The 17,104-nt window shown below is 42.2% G+C and overlaps 1 protein-coding gene across 45 annotated transcripts in view; it reads right to left on the bottom strand.

Annotated features, from left to right (window-relative positions):
- Nucleotides 1-17,104, bottom strand: part of PTPRD (protein tyrosine phosphatase receptor type D) — a 1,747,466-nt gene that overhangs the window by 1,318,999 nt on the left and 411,363 nt on the right. For all 45 annotated transcript variants that reach the window (XM_064140351.1, XM_064140349.1, XM_064140348.1 and 42 more), the window contains exon 4: nucleotides 3,510-3,617. The gene's annotated coding sequence lies outside the window, so the exon portion shown is untranslated. The remainder of the gene's footprint in view (nucleotides 1-3,509; nucleotides 3,618-17,104) is intronic.

Genomic DNA, 17,104 nt, shown 5'->3' on the forward strand with positions numbered 1-17,104 from the left:
TGCACATATCAGCAAGTCATAGGATCATGGAATGATAGTTATTAGAAGGGACCTCCAGAGATCATTGAGTCCAACCACCCTGTCAAAGCAGGATTACATCAGGCAAGTCACACAGGAAAGCATACAGATGAGACTTGAAAGTGTCCAGAAAAAGAGACTCCACAACCTTTCTGGGCAGCCTGTACCCGTGCTCCACCGCCCTCATAGCAAAGACATTTTTTTTTATGTCAGGAAAGAACTTGCCGTGTTACAGTTTATGTCCATTGCCCCTTGTCCTATCACAGGGCACCACTGAAAAGACACTCATCCCTTCTTGACACTCACTGTTCAGATATTTGTAAACATTATTAAGATCTCCTCTCAGCCTTCTCTTTCCCAGACTAAACAGCCCCAGGTCTCTCAGCATTTCCTTATCAGGCAGATGTTCCAGTCCCTTAAGCATCCTTATAGCCTCTGTTGGACTCTTTCTAATATATCTCTGGCCCTCTTGAACTGGGAGCACAGAACTGGACATGATATTTTAGAAGCAGTTTCTCCAAGAAAAAGTAGAGTAATCATGGTGCTTTGTCCTCTCCTCTCCAAAACTGTCCCTTCCTCAGGCTCAAGAAACTCAGACCCCACAATCCATGCAAGCCATCCACCATCCCCAGACCACATTGGTCAGGGCTGCTTCCATATGTCTCAGAATGGTGTGAACAGAGCTATGTACAGCATGCCAGATCCTATCTCATAGGTACTGAATGATAGTACAGGATTGCTTTCACAAACCTGCTGACTGAACCCTTGCCAATGTAGCCTGGGATGAGAGAGTGTAGTGCCTGGGTGTACTGCACTCTTGTGGACACTTTAGTGGCCCTCAGAGCTCTCAGGGCCATTACTGCAGAGCTGGTCCCTAGCCAATCAGTCTCAGCTTCTATGGTTGCCTCCTAAATGCAGATCTTTGCATTTTCATTGAAAGGTTCCAGTTAGATAATTTCTTCAAGCAGAAGCCCTGCTCTGTAGCAAACTAATCACTTCATGGAGATTTGGTGTTTCCTGCTCTCACAATGGAAGTGAAATTTGTATCATTATTAAGGCTACTAATAAAGAATGTTAAACATTAGTCCTAATATTGCTCCCTCAGAGAAACTGGTGCTTCGTGGTCACTATGTGGGTTTTGTATTATGAATCACAACACAGCCCAATAGTCTATGCTGTTTTCAACCCACACTGTTGACTTCTTATCAGGTACTTACATCATGAGTCTGGTAACTAAGATACTATTAAATCTGGACATTCTGAAGTCTCAGTGATCAAGTATATGCATCCTTGCCTGTCTACAGTCTTCTTATTGAGGCTATCACACTGAATAAGCATGATTATGTGATTCTGTTATTCAGATGGACCTGGACTTTCCTGAGTTTATTAAATATTACGTCTATGATGAAAAGCAACCTTAGTGTTACAGTTTACATAGCAGCTGGTAAGAATCACAGAATCACAGAAACATTCTGGTTGGAAAAGACCCTCAGGTTCATCAAGTCCAATGGATATCTCTATTCTACAAGGTTCACCCTAAACCATACCCACAAGCACCACATCTAAATGAACTTTAAACATATCCAGAGTTGATGACTCAACCACCTCCCTGGGCAGCCCATTCCAATGACTAACCACTTTTTATGTGAAAAATCTTTTCCTGAAATCTAATCTAAACCTACCCATTTGAAGCTTGAGGTCATTCCCTCTTGTTCTATCACAATTCACTTATAAGAAGAGACCAGCACCAACCTCTCCACAACATCCTTTCAGGTAGCTGTAGCCAGTGACAAGGTCTCCCCTCAACCTCCTCTTTCTCAAATTAAACAGTCCCAGATCCTTGAGTTGTTCCTTATGAGAGTTATTCTCCAGGCCCTTCACCAGCTTCATTGCCCTCCTCTGCACTTGCTCCAGCACCTCCACATCTCTCTTGTAGTGAAGTGCCAAAATTGAACACAATACTTGAGGTGTGGCCTCACGCAGAGCAGAGTACAAGGGGACAATCACCTCTCTGCTCCTGCTGGACACAGCATTTCTAGTACAAGCCAGGATGCCACTGGTTTTCAGGCACACTGCTTGCTCAGATTGAGTTGCTTGTCAATTACAACCCCAGGTCCCTTTCAGCAAAAGAACTTTCCAGCCACACTTTTGTAAGCCTGTAGTGCTATTTGTCATAGGGTAATTGAGATTTTGAAAAAAATAAGCTGCCTGTAATAGAGAAATTCCCAAAGTGCAGCTGATTATCACCAAACTGCTGAATGAATGATATCATGCCTCCAAAAAATCTTCAGTCACACTTCAAACATTCATAGAGAGTAAAAATGGTAGATGAAAGTTTTAAAAGAAAAGTAATTTCTCATTTAAACACTATTCTCATCTCGAAACAAGAATATTCTACATTTAGGTTTTTTTGCCCCAAGACTGATCTAAAACAAATTCTTAAAGAAGATTAACAAGTTTCATTTGACATATTTGGGAATATGTAGAGTGCTAGTTATTTCATTATTTTTTGTACCAAATACTGTATATTATTTATAGCTTAGACTTATTTCTCCAATAAGTTGACGATGACAACACATTTTTTCAATTTATCAGCATTGCTTATGCAAATTTACCATAGCTATTAAGAGGAATTTTTCTTCTCTATCAGTCTGTCTATACAAATAATTATAAACATTTTGAGTGATTTCCAAACAGTCAAGTATTGTTAAAATGTGTGCTATTTTTTTTTGCAGTGATACTATCATGTTTTCAGAGACAAATATGTAGTTTCTTATAATGTCCTAGCTTGTCTGTGTTTCTGATCCTTCCTTCCCACCTTCCTGCCTTTTCTTTCTCCCTCCCTCCCTTCCTGCCTGTCTTCTTTGCCTTCCTTCCTTTTCTTTCCTTCCTTTATTTTTCCTAGACAAATATCCTCCAGATTTCTTAGCAGTTGCTCAAATATAAAAATAGACTTTCATTAGGAAATTATACTGTTATATTGTGACTAAAAAACAGATTAGATAAGCTAAAACTCATCCTCTGTCTTCTACGTGTACTTCTACTAGATATAAAAACTAGACTTTTTTTTGACATTTACTGTGAAAGAATAAAATATTTTAAGTTGAACTGAGGTATTGGAGTTCATGAACAAGAAAAAAAAAACAGGATTAGAAAGAGAAGACAAGTACTTTAATACAGCTGGTGCCTTCATATATTGCCATTAAGAAATTCTCTGTAGACTTTAGTGTGCGTGTGTGTTTTTTCAATTGTCTAGAAAGAAAGAGGATTTAGAATGCAATGTCATTAATTTTACAAAACAAAATTATGAAGAGGTTAGATTACATAGCGAATTAAAGATGTGATTAAACAAGAAATTGAATTCCACAACATGAGAAAACAAAATGCTCTACAGTATCTTAGGAACTGTATTTTAATTTTCTGTTTGTTGTTAGAAACCAGCAGGCTTTGTAAACCGAGTCTGAAATGAAACTCTAAATGCATTCACTTACTTAGAGTTGAGGCTGATCAGCTCTCCCACAGCTGGTGCCAACATTCTGTCAGTGAAATTCTTAACTAGATTGTAAAGGCCCAGTAAAGCATCTGCTTTTTACTCCCACCTGGAACAAAATATTGTGTCAGTTACTTTTTGCATGATCTTTCAAGTGCAATAAGACATTCTTCATATTATCTTTGCCTGTCCCATTAAGGGTTTATCAGAACAATCTTGTAAAGAATGCAAGCATAAACCAGTATATCCTCTGAATTTCTCTTTGAATGTGTGATGCAAAGTGTGCAAAAAACCACATCTTTAAAGGATATTTTATTTCAAACTAAAAAAATTCTTATATGTTTTACTGTTATATTAATTTGTAACTGTTAAATTTAAATAAAATAGTCATATAAGTTATGCTTTTCTAAATGCTGGTATTGAATGAAGTAAAATCAGAACATCTAGCAGAAGAAAACAGAAGCATTTCAGAACAAAGTATTTTAATGTACATATTAAAAAAAAAAAAGATTCAATAAAGATTAACTTTTATTTTGATCTTGGAGCACTGTTTAATTTTTCCATAGTTCCCCATCATATTATGAAGTAGAGTCTTCTAAATAATCACAAACCATTTTTAAAACAGAAGGTTAATGAAAAAGTCTCTCAATTTTAATTGCTTTTTATCACCTTTGCAAATTAACAAAGACAAAAGTAAGTCCCAACCAACTAAAAAATATTATACCCATCTGCAAAGAAAAAGGAAAGATTAAAAAAAAAAAAAAAAAAAAAAAAAGGTGAAAAGGAAGATTCATGACGCCATAGTGCAATTTTACTTTAATTCCTGGGGAAAATTGTAGCTATTTGCAGGCATATGTTGAGCAAGGAATAGCAGTATGGCAATGGACAAACAGGCAGCAGCAGGATGGTGTGCTGGGTGACCAGCCAGGAAAAAACAGTATTCTCTGCTTCTCCTGGACTTCTAGCACCTGGCAGAAACAATGGAGACTCACATCATTCCTGTCCAAGAATATGATCACTCAAGCTTCCAACTGTGGGACGTGCAAAGAGGTATTTCTGAGGGTGGAGAGTGTGGTGGAGGGGCAGCAGCCCCAAAACTGAGGCCTCTCTATGCCTCTACATGCCTGGACATGTTTTTCTGCCAGGACCCACGAGGCAGTAAACAGGTCATGTAACACACACATGCCCAGTCTGTGTACCCCGGGGGTCTGCCCAGGTAATCACCTATTAGGAGGGTCCAGGCAAACAGCTACTGCCTATTGGGGTAAGGTTTGGCTTACTGCCAGCCTGACTGGTCACTTTAGATGTCCAAACAAGCCACGAATCTCTGCCCAAACTCTATAAAGAGAAGCGCAAAGGAGCACCACGTGGTCAGACCATTCAAACTGTTCAGAATTTCAGAGCATTCAGACTCAGCTCTGAACCACATGGCAGCACCCTGCTGCCCTGACCTGATTGCATGGCCTAGACACAGGATCAGGCCTTACTCACTTGCAAGTATTACTGAGGCACAGACCTCTTGCATTGATCTCAAGGCGCAGTTAAGCTGTCTGCGAACCCTTTGAGAAGCAGAGTGCATGCATGCCTGCACTTCATACATATCTGGGGAGCCGAGAGCCCCCTGCCTAAGCTCAAGAGCAGCCATACATACTGGCTTGCTACCTTGCATCTATCTATGGAGCTCAAGTCTCCCTGCAGTTCAGCATAGACCCTGCTTGCCAGCTATCCTGTAAGTCTGGAAAGATCCAGAGCCAGCAGACCCTCAGACTGTCTGCAAACCTACAAACACAGCCTGCTAGCTGTGAGACCGTGTTAGAAGCTGCACGGACAGATCCTTCTCTTGCACCTGGAAAACCTGCCAGATGATCATCCCTGGACACAGCATTCAGAAGGAGCAACAGCTCCAAGGCAAAGACCACTTCACTCCAGGAGAGAAGGTTAGAGAAATCCTCTTTAACCCAGGGACTGGGAACCCTTATCACCCCCTGCAAGCTGGGACAGATACCAGCTTCACCAAGACCCCAAGTACTGGGCACACACTGTGACAATCCCGGGAGGGTGATTAATGATTAATACTTAAGAGCAACACATTTAAGCAAGCTTTAATTCCTTTGTAATATAAGTTACCTCTACCTTTAGAGCACACATAGATTCAGCCCTTGCTAGGCAAACAGTATAGTTGTTAAGAGGCATTAAGCCTAAGGGAATCTTTCTCTCTGTCTATGGTTGTTGATAATTTGATATTTCCATTTAATAATCAATCCCTGTGAATATATCCCAAGCTATTTTCATAAACTTGCAAACGATCCTGATTTCATAGTAGTTGGAGGTGGCACAAATTTGTAAATATTAATTTTAATAAATAATTTTATAAAAAATTAATACTGCCTCAAATTCATTTCTCACCTCCCCCTAACAGAGGAGGAACAGAGAAATCCCCCCCACAACAGAGAGTAAGGCAAGCAAGACTGTGGGAAGTGTGGCCAGATAGATGAACTGTGTTGCTTGGTAGTTAAGCTGCAGGAGGAGATGGACAAGAGTTTGCAAAGGAGATTGATAAATGGAGCTGTGCTCTGCCATTCCTAATGCTTACAAACCAGTTCAATATGGCCACTATGGAGGCAAGTTCAGGATCTGTTTTGTTCCAGAAAGAAGGAATTTTTAAAAGGGATAAAGAGGAGTTGAAAGAAATTGCAGCATGGATCCAGAAAACATACCCTAACCACTTATCCTCTAAGATATATCCTATTACAGAATGTGTATGGAAGGTGAAGGGCATAACAAAATAGAGGAAGAGCCTATGTAAGCAGTCTTGTCAAGTGCAGAGATACCAAACTATCACAACAAAACCTGGGTTAAAACCATTGCCAGTAAGAAATATCCATGTGCAATGGATGTTTTTAATCCATGCAGAATGTAAGGACAGGTTTGCAGAGAAGGTTTCTGCCTCCCTGACTTGTCACCACAGATTAAAAAGGTTAATACAACCTTCAGACTGTTATCCATGTCCATACTAATGATGTTGTAACAAAAAGCCTGAGATCTATCAAAAGCAACTTTTTAGTCCCTGGAAGTATGCTGAAAATTTTCAGAAGCTGGGGGTAGTGTTTTTCTCAACACTTGCAGTAACAGGGGGAAGTTTTGGAACAACTAGTTGAGCTTAGGATATTGATACTTGGCTCCAGGGCCAGTACACTAGAAAAGGTTTCCCATAAAGGTGGTCGATGAACAAATTTTAAATTTTGGTTAGTTCTGAATTGAGCAGATAGCTATTTAGTTAGCTAGTTATTTAGTTAGCTGGTCTCTTCCAAATGAAATATTTCTTGCTACTCTATTCTAAAAAATGTCAATACAGATTTACTAAGTCTAAACTGTGCCTGACAAAATTGTTTCATTCCCAGTGTAAAAATATACTTGACATATAAAGTGAGAAATGTGAAATATACTTGGTTTCTTAAATGTTATAATAAATACAATGACAATGAAATGCAAAGCTTTGTGTTTTTAAGTATTTGTTCCAATTATACATACTGAGGTTCAGAGCCTTTTATGTCACTCTGTATCAGAAAGGAGAGACAAATGCATCAAGATGTGGATATGTTGTTCTGTGTTGAATAGGTTAAGGTTAATTTTCTCACAAGAAGATAGAAGGGGCCACTTCCAGGATGGACAGATGCATCAACTAATGGACTATTCTATACCATACTGATGTCATGCTCGCTATATATTTTCAACAGTAAGGAGGGAGGAGGAGGCAAGTGGCCTCTTGAACTGGGGGATGGGATCGAGGAGCAGTGTGTTGCCCTGGAAATTCATGAAGAATTAGTTCAGGACCTGCTGAGCCACCTGGACCCCCACAAGTCCATGGGACCAGATGGGATCCATCCCAGGGTGCTGAGAGAACTGGCAGCTGAGCTGGCCAAGCCATTCTCCATCACTTTCCAGCAGTCCTGGCTCACCAGAGAGGTCCCAGGAGACTGGAAACTGGCCAACATGATCCCCATCCACAAGAAGGGTCGGATGGAGTAACCTAGGAACTACAGACCCATCAGCCTGACCTCAGTGCCAGGGAAACTGATGGAGCAGGTTATCTTGGGGACAATAACTGCGCACCTAAGGGATGGCCAAGGGCTCAGGTCCAGCCAGCATGGGTTTAGGAAGGGCAGATCCTGCCTTTCTAACCTGATCTCCTTCTATGATCAGGTGACCCGCTTGGTGGATGTGGGGAGGCCTGTGGATGTGGTCTATCTGGACTTCAGCAAGGCCTTTGACACTGTCCTCCACAGCAAACTGATGGCTAAGCTGTCAGCCCATGGCTTGGATAGCAACACTCTGTGCTGGGTTAGGAACTGGCTGGAGGGCCGGACCCAGAGAGTGGTGGTGAATGGTGCCACATCCAGCTGGCGGCCAGTCACTAGTGGTGTCCCTCAGGGATCTGTGCTGGGCCCCATCCTCTTTAACATCTTCATAGATGATCTGGATGAGGGCATGGAGTCAGTCATCAGCAAGTTTGCAGGTGACAGTAAGCTGGGGGCAAGTGTGGCTGGGTTGGAGGGCAGAAGGGCTCTGCAGCGGGACCTTGACTGCCTGGACAGATGGGCAGAGTCCAATGGGATAGTGTTCAATAGCTCTAAGTTTCAGGTGCTGCACTTTGGCCACAACAACCCCATGCAGAGATACAGGCTGGGGTCAGAGTGGCTGGAGAGCAGCCAGACAGAGAGGGATCTGGGGGTACTGATTGATACCCGCCTGAACATGAGTCAGCAGTGTGCCCAGGTGGCCAAGGGAGCCAGTGGCATCCTGGCCTGCATCAGGAATGGTGTGGTCAGCAGGAGCAGGGAGGTCATTCTGCCCTTGTACTCTGCACTGGTTAGATCACACCTTGAGTACTGTGTTCAGTTCTGGGCCTCCCAGTTTGGGAGGGACATCGAGATGCTTGAGCGTGTCCAGAGAAGGGCAATGAGGCTGGTGAGAGGCCTTGAGCACAAGCCCTACGAGGAGAGGCTGAGGGAGCTGGGATTGTTTAGCCTGGAGAAGAGGAGGCTCAGGGGTGACCTTATTGCTGTCTACAACTACCTGAGGGGTGGTTGTGGCCAGGAGGAGGTTGCTGTCTTCTCTCAGGTGGCCAATGCCAGAACGAGATGACACAGCCTCAGGCTGCACCAGGAGAAATTTAGGCTCAAGGAGAGGAGAAAGTTCTTCACTGAGAGAGTCATTGGCTACTGGAATGGGCTGACAAGGAGGTGGTGGAGTCGCTGTCCCTGGAGCTGTTCAAGGCAAGATTGGACGTAGCACTTGGTGCCATGGTCTAGGCTTGTGCTCTGTGGTAAAGGATTGGACTTGATGATCTATGAGGTCTCTTCCAACCTTGATGATACTGTGATACTGTGAACAGTGCTCTGAATATCACAGATGGCTTATAACAGTTTTAGATCTTTATCCATCAACATTTCTTCTGAATATTCCTTCTGTAACTTTTAAATCAATGATTGTTTGCAAAAAGTACAGACAAAAATAATGATTAATAGTATATAGTCAGTTCCTAATGCTGCATAGAAATAGTATCTGGAGAGGCATTGCATATCTGAAAAACTTGTGACCTTTCTCTTACCATCTAGGAGAACTAAACTTGGTTATATACTAATAATGTTGTATATATTAATGCTATTTTCTTAAAATTAAATTACACATTTTTATTTCTTTAGGAAAATAACTGTGATCTATATAATAAAAAACAAACAAGCAAAAAACAAAAACCAAACAAACAAAAAAAAAACCCCAAAAAAAAAAAACCAGTAACACTTCTCCTGGCCTTTAGCTGGTCAGGGTTTTATAAACAAATTAATCATATGAACTTAAAATGATAGAATTTCCTAACACCTGAAAGCTCCTTCTACCATGTTCTAATTTGCTCTATGAAGAGCAAAATTCTTCATCTTAGATACGGGAATTTGAAATAATTTTGTGGAATGCCAAACCTACGCTATCCCACTAACACTCTACAGTTGCAGGCTGACACAGTAAATTCACTGTCTTGGAAGCACTTTTTACTCTTTAATTTCAGTACAAGCTTTACAGGAAGTTTTTCATACAAATAAATTGCCTTAAGGACAGACAAATTTAATTCAACAGGCCTACAGATATGTCCATGAATAACAATCAAGAACAGAATTTAACTAGAAGCCTTTTCCAACTACTGTGATATTTTTGAGTTTCAAAAAATCTTTCATTTGTGGTTTTTTTTTTTCTTGATTTCCACATGGAACATTGCAAAATAACTAATCCCTTTCTTTTTTTTCTTTTTTTTTCTTTTTTTTTTTTTTTTTAGAATCAACCAGGTTGGAAGAGACCTCCAAGATCATCCAGTCCAACCTATCACCCAGTCCTATCCAGTCAACTAGACCATGGCACTGAGTGCCTCATCCAGTCTTTTCTTGAACACCCCCAGGGACGGTGCCTCCACTACCTCCCTGGGCAGCCCATTCCAATGGCAAATCACTCTCTCTGTGAAGAACTTCTTCCTAATATCCAGCCTATACCTACCCTGACACAACTTGAGACTGTGTCCCCTTGTTCTATTGCTGATTGCCTGGGAGAAGAGGCCAACCCCCACCTGGCTACAATGCCCCTTCAGGTAGTTGTAGACAGTAATAAGATCACCCCTGAGCCTCCTCTTCTCCAGGCTAAACAGCCCCAGCTCCCTCAACCTCTCCTCATAGGATTTGTGCTCCAGGCCCCTCACCAGCTTCATTGCCCTTCTCTGGACACGTTCCAGCACCTCAACATCTTTCTTGAATTGAGGGGCCCAGAACTGGACACAGTACTCAAGGGGCGGTCTGACCAGTGCTGAGTACAGGGGAAGAATAACCTCCCTTGTCCTACTGGCCACACTGTTCCTGATGCAGGCCAGGATGCCATTGGCTCTCTTGGCCACCTGGGCACACTGCTGGCTCATCTTCAGCTTACTATCTATCAATACCCCCAGGTCCCTTTCCTCCTGGCTGCTCTTCAGCCACTCTGTCCCCTGCCTGTAGTGCTGCCTGGGGTTGTTGTGGCCAATGTGCAGAACTCTGCACTTGGCCTTGTTAAATCTCATCCCATTGGCCTCTGCCCACCCATCCAGCCTGTCAAGGTTCCTCTGCAGGGCTCTCCTACCTTCCAACAGATCCACACCTGCTCCTGGCTTGGTGTCATCTGCAAACTTACTGATACTGGACTCAATGCCCTAGTCCAGATCATCAATAAAGATATTGAACAGGACTGGGCCCAGCACTGATCCCTGGGGAACACCCCTAGTGACTGGCTGCCAACTGGATGTGGCACCATTCACCACCACTCTCTGAGCTCTGCCATCCAGCCAGTTTCCCTCAGAATCTCTTCTCAAATGATTATGTTTTCTTTCAATTTGTTTAATCTTTTCCTATGTTGTTTCTTGGCTTCTCTCCTTCCGTTTCCAATAGAGAAGTTTCTGGTCTCCTTAGCCTCCACAGAATGGCAGGGGTCCAATTGTTCTGCTAAAGGAGGAGTCAATTAGAGCAAGTCACACAGGAATGTGTTCAGGCAGGTTTTCAAAGTGTCCGAAGAAGGAGACTCTACAAGTTCTCTCAACATTCTATTCCAGTGCTTCATCACTGTGAGAGTCTAAATCCTCTCTTTTGTTCATCAACAAAGATAAAGATTGCCTTTGTTAACTCCTGGGACTCAGACTCGGTGCTTGGCCAAAAGCTCAGGGGTGCAAATCGACAGACAACGCCTAGGAAACTCCTGGACCTGACTGGAATGCCCAGGATGCCTATATCTTATCTCAGCTACCCCGAAGTGAAAAGGCTTATGTGTATTCAGGATATGGACAGGTACAGCCAGGGAGGGGGTGGAGGCCCTCTCCCCCCCCCCCCCCCGCCCCCGGCATCGGACCCCTGCGGATGCATGAGGATACACAGGAAGATTTTCTGGGGAGCTGCACCTGGACACCCAGAAAAAAAAAACAAAACTGTTTAAAAGGCAGGAGGAATGCCTGCCAAAAGGGTGCACTTCCACCAGGCCTCCAAGGGTGTATTTCTACCAAACTACCAGATGTGCACTTGTGCACTTCTACTAGACTACCAAGGGCAGACCTTCACCAGATCACCAAGTGCACCTCCACCAGACTACCAGAGCTGCACCACCAACAGAAGAACCCCATACGAACTCCACAGAGGATCATCCTTGGGTCACGCACCCATCTCTCTCTCTTTCTCCCCATTATCTGAGACTGAGGGTAATATGATCACAGCTCTTTTCCTTCCCTACTTCTTTTCTTCTTCTCTGTCGTTCTCTTTATCTCTCTCTGTCACGGAGGGGGATTCCCAGTACCTACTCCTATTTGGCGGAGGGGAGAAATTAATTAATGTGAGAGAATATTTATAAAAATATATATATTTATTAAACTCCAATATTTTCAACTCTCGCCACACCCAACCACTGAACTTGAATGTTAAATTGTTCTTTACATGATTATGAAGACATTATGGGAATATATATCTACAGAAACTTATTAATATCTAGCAAACATTTCAAACTATATACAGAGAGAATTTTCCCCACAGCTTAATGCCGCCTGGGGTCTTATACTATTTGTCCAGCAAAGCTGAGCTGAAAGATGCTCTCTGCTTTATGGCAGAGGTAATAGAAATTGCAGAGGCATCTACTCACAATTCTTATCAATCACCCTCTGAGGCTGCATCAGCCTGTGCCTAGTGTCCAATTCTTCAGGGTCTCTGCCTGTGGAATTTGAGGCTGGAATCCTCTGGTGTCAGGGGAAATGGCAGTCTCTGGCCTTACTGCTTCTGGATCCTTCTGGCTGCTCTCTCCAGGGGTACGCAGGCAGATCTCCAGGTGCAGAGACAGGATTTTGTGCAGTCTGAGCATGGGTTTAACACTGACTAAAGGCAGGCATACATCTTCAAGGAAGTATGCCGGCAGGCAAGCAAGAAATGTGGCGGAGCTGCAAGTAATGTGGGGAAGGCTGCACGTGAGCCTGTGCACCCCTATTTATTAAATGTGGGCCGAGAGTTAATAATCTCATTGGCCACTCGAATGACCAATCAAGTTGGCAGTCAGCCAAACCTTACTATACTGGGCAAAACCCACAGGCCAGGACTCCAAATGTGGGAATCACGTGGGCCCAGCACCAGGCAGGCATGAACTGGGCGTGTAGGGACTTACACAATCAGGTGTCCTGGGCAACTGACTTTATGGCCATGGTCTGTTGTGCCCCTTTGTGCTCGCTTACCCCTGGTGCAGGCAGAGAGACACATCCAGGCAGAGCAGGCATAAATAAGCCTGCTTTTGGGCCTATAGGCCCTTCACAACACTCTCCCCCCACCCTCTGTTTTGTCCAACTTTATCCTTTAATAAATAGTTTTGTGGTGATATATGGTTTCATTTGCACCTTAATTTCACAACACAGAAATTCGTAAGAACAGATCTTGCTCCTCTGGACAGAGATATTGTTAATCACTGTTCTCTGGATCTTGACAATCACCCTCAAAGAAAAGAATTTATTCCTCATGTTAAAGTGAAACATTCTGTTGTTCTAGTTTACCCATTTCCTCTTATCACTGGACACCACTGAAAAGAGATTGACTCCAATCCTCTTGAAACCTACCCTTTAAATATTTCTAAACAAGATTCCTCTTTTTGTTCATACAGTTGTCACCATTGTGGAGGGCCTGTAGGCCTGAACAGAGGCTTATTTATGCCCCTACTTGCCTGGTCATGTTTTTCTGCCAGGACCTCTGGTAGTAAACAAGTTGTGTAACTCACACACAACCAGCTCGTGTCTCCCTGGGGCAAGCCCATGTGATCACCATATTTGGGAGAGTCCAGGCAAACAGCTCCTGCCTATTATGGTAAGGTTTGGCTTACTGCCAACCTGATTGGTCACTCTGGTGGCCAAAGGGCACATTAATCTTGGCCCATAGTCCATAAAGGTGAGTGCACAAGAGAACCACATGTTCAGATCTGTTCAGCTCAGCACAGCTCTCTGACCCACCTGCAAGGATCAGCCACAGAGTCTGACCTTCACCTGAAGATCTCAACCGCTCATACTCACATGCTCAGATGCCATTGCATAGCTCCGACGCTCTCAGAGGCACAGACCTCATGCATTAATCTCAATCGCAGCTAAGCTGACTGCGTATCTTAGTGTAGGGTCGCGAGCTGTGAGCCAGGAACAACTGATAACCTTGGAGGAGTTACACCATAAACCTTGGGCTAGAGCTGCGTAAAATGACACCTACTTAATTGATAAGAAAGAGGAATTTACGACACATTGACCTAATTTTATTGCAGGGTCTGTTGTACTGATAAGGAGTTAGAGCGTATGGTTTCTTGTACTGATAAGAGATCTTAGCTAAGCAGAAATTGTGAAATTTTAGCAAGAAGCTGAGTTGGAATAGCCAATCAGCAGTATACGCAAGAAGCTTAATGAATCAATCACTGAGAGCCTTCTGTATGGAGTCAGAACTGTATTAACTATAAAAGATAGTGGATTTGCTACAATAAACGGAACTTTCTTGGCATCCGAGAGTCTCCCCGTCCCTCTGTTGCGACATCTTAGATGCAGAGCTCATTCAAGCCTGCATGCACATATATGTAAGGAGCCGATAGCCTCCTAAACCTGAACCAGCTGTGCATATCTGCAAGCTATATTGCTATCAGGACCTGATCCTGATCTTGCTTTATCTATGGAACTGAGACTCCCAGCTTATTGCCTGGTGAAAGCCATTGCAGCTAAGAGAACCAGGAAGAAGACTTCTGGATTGTCTGCTAACCCACACACACATGGCCTGAACCTGTGAAGAGAATCATGCCAGAGCCAGCACAGATATTCTTCTCCTGATCCTGGAATCCTGCCACCTGATAATCCCTGGACACGGCATCCAGAAGACAGCAGCATTGAGGCAGAGACCATCCCACACCAGGATAAAGGTTAGGAAACCTGTTTACCCCAGAGACTGGGAAGATTTATCATTTCCCCTCAAGCCAGGAGGATTCCAGCATCCAAGGGTCCATGGGCAAAGAACCCCTGAAGTCTAGACATTGGCACAGGCTGTGACACAACCCCGGAGGGTGATTAGTAATTAATAGCAATACTTATAAGTCAAGCTTTAATTCCTTTGTAATATAAATTATCTCTGCCTTACAGCAGAAAGAGTTTCAGCCCCTCAGTTGGGCAAATAGCATAAGTTCCCAAGTGGCATTAAGCCAGAAGGGAAACCTCTCTCTGTTTGTAGTTTAAGGTTTTGCCAGTTATTAACCAAATCCCTGTATATATTATATCCTAATTGTTTTCATAATCTTGCACAAAAGAACTAAATATTAATACAAAGTGGTTGGGGGTGGCAAGAGTTCATAAATATTAATTTTAATAAATTATATTTTTATATAAAATTTATATTGCCTCAAATTAACTTTTCACCTTTGCCAAATGCTCAATGCTTCATGTGATACCAACACTATAACTTGTTTGAAAATTACATATTAAAATAAAAAAAAAAATAATCTGAAATCGTGCCTCAGAAGTCCAAGAAAAAAATAGAAGAGGGACCATTCCCAATTAAGGAATGTTTGCATTATATTCATGATTTCTGAAGATGGGAAAATACCTCCCAAGTTCTTCTCAGTAGTATAAATTAAATTAAAATGAAAATTACTTGTAAAAATTAGAGATATTCTCTCATCTTCTGTAAATAGTAGCAATGACAAAGTTCATAAGCCTTTCCTAACTTGTTTGAACAGAAAGGGTGGCTATATGTGATGTTGATGGCTGTCTTTTAGGATAATTCCATCTCCTTTCTGTTATTCTCCATTCACACATTTGGGATATGGCTCTACGTTATACAGTTTGTCTGTTTAATCAACTGATTTACATTTATATAAGCATTTCTAAATTTAAGACTATTTACCCTGCATCTTCTACTCATATTTGTGATTTCTTGATATGTTTACATGGCAACAGTTGATGTTTGTGTTCTCTTTTATTACACATTGTCCTCAGTTTGACTAGGATAGGATTAATTTTCTTCACAAGAAGGAAGAACCACACCCAGGACAGCCAGCTGGGCCAGCCAGTGGGGTATTCCTTATCATTCAACTGTCCTGCCTGTGATATTTTACATTCATTCCTTTATATTTTACTTCATTACTACTATTATTCCTGCTGTTCCTTTATTCCTGGTTATGTTCTATTTAACTCCCCTTATCTCAACATGCAGAGTTTTGCATTTTGCTGCCAATTTCTCCTTCTCATCCTGCTCAAGGCAGGAGGTGGCAGGGGAACAGTTGTGTGAGTGGCTACATATGGCTTGGCAGCTGGCTGGACCTGAAACCATGACACACAGGCACAAAACAAATAATATGAAAATACATTTTATGTTTAGTTACTATCTTTGAAAGTGACACTCTAAAAGAATAATTTCTTTTATTTCCTAATGTTGAAACATTTATTATTTTTTATGTATTTTAGAGATTCATTCCTCTCTATAGTCAAAAGTATGAAAACATTTTAAACTGGATTTCTACAGATACAGTAAATCTTTTTTTTTAAGAGAGAGAAGAAAAAAAAAAAAAAGAAAACATGCTCTCAAAATCTTTTTAGACCTTAAAATTTTGTGTAGGCTAAGTTTATGAGTTTTTATCAATAATTTAACTACACCACAAGCCTAGTATTTTTCTTACAGAAGAAAGAAAAATATTGAAATATACTTACTGTTGGGACTTGAGCACTTTAGTTTAGTTTTCAAGTGTATAACATTTCTTTTAATTGACAATACTAAAATCAAACTTCACAGATACAAGCTTCACTTACTGTACTATGTATAACAAATTCCTGCATAAGATATTGGCAGTACAGAACATGGTAATCCATGACAGACTACAGAAGTTCTGTCTTACATCTATATAACCAGACAGAGTTCCACAGCTCCTTTGTATGAATTTATATTTATCAGCAGAAGGTCACATGCCATTTTCTCTATTCTGTTTGTGGAAATAATCATAAAACATTTTCTCTCTCTCTCTCTCTCTCTCTCTCTCTCTCTCTTTTTTTTTTTTTTTACTCTAACATGCATATTTTATATATCTTCATAGGGACATTAACATAGGACAAGCTTTTCCATCTTATTTTCTCCTTTGTCCAATTGAGGAGGAGGAGCCTGAGAGTCTAAATCCTGTCTCTGTTCATCAACAAAGATAAAGATTGCATCGCCCCTCCCTAATCAACAAAGACAAAGATTGCCTTTGTTAACTCCCGGGACTCAGACTCGGTGCTTGGCCTAAAGCTCAGGGATGCAAATCAACAGGCAATGCCTTGGAAACTCGTGGTCCTCAGCCTTACTGGAATGCCCAGGATGCCTGCATCTTATCTCAGCTACTCCGAAGTTAAAAGGTTTATGTGTATTCAGGGTATGGACAGGCGCCGCCAGGGAGGGGGCGGAGGCCCTCCCCCCAGTGGCGCCGGACCCCTGCGGCTGCATGAGAGTGCACAGGAAGATTGCCTGGGGAGCTGCAGCTGGGCGCTGAGCAGAAAACGGTAAAAAAGGCAGGAGGAATGCC

The sequence above is a fragment of the Pogoniulus pusillus genome, chromosome Z, assembly GCF_015220805.1.
Source record: "Pogoniulus pusillus isolate bPogPus1 chromosome Z, bPogPus1.pri, whole genome shotgun sequence".
Lineage (NCBI taxonomy): Eukaryota > Metazoa > Chordata > Aves > Piciformes > Lybiidae > Pogoniulus > Pogoniulus pusillus.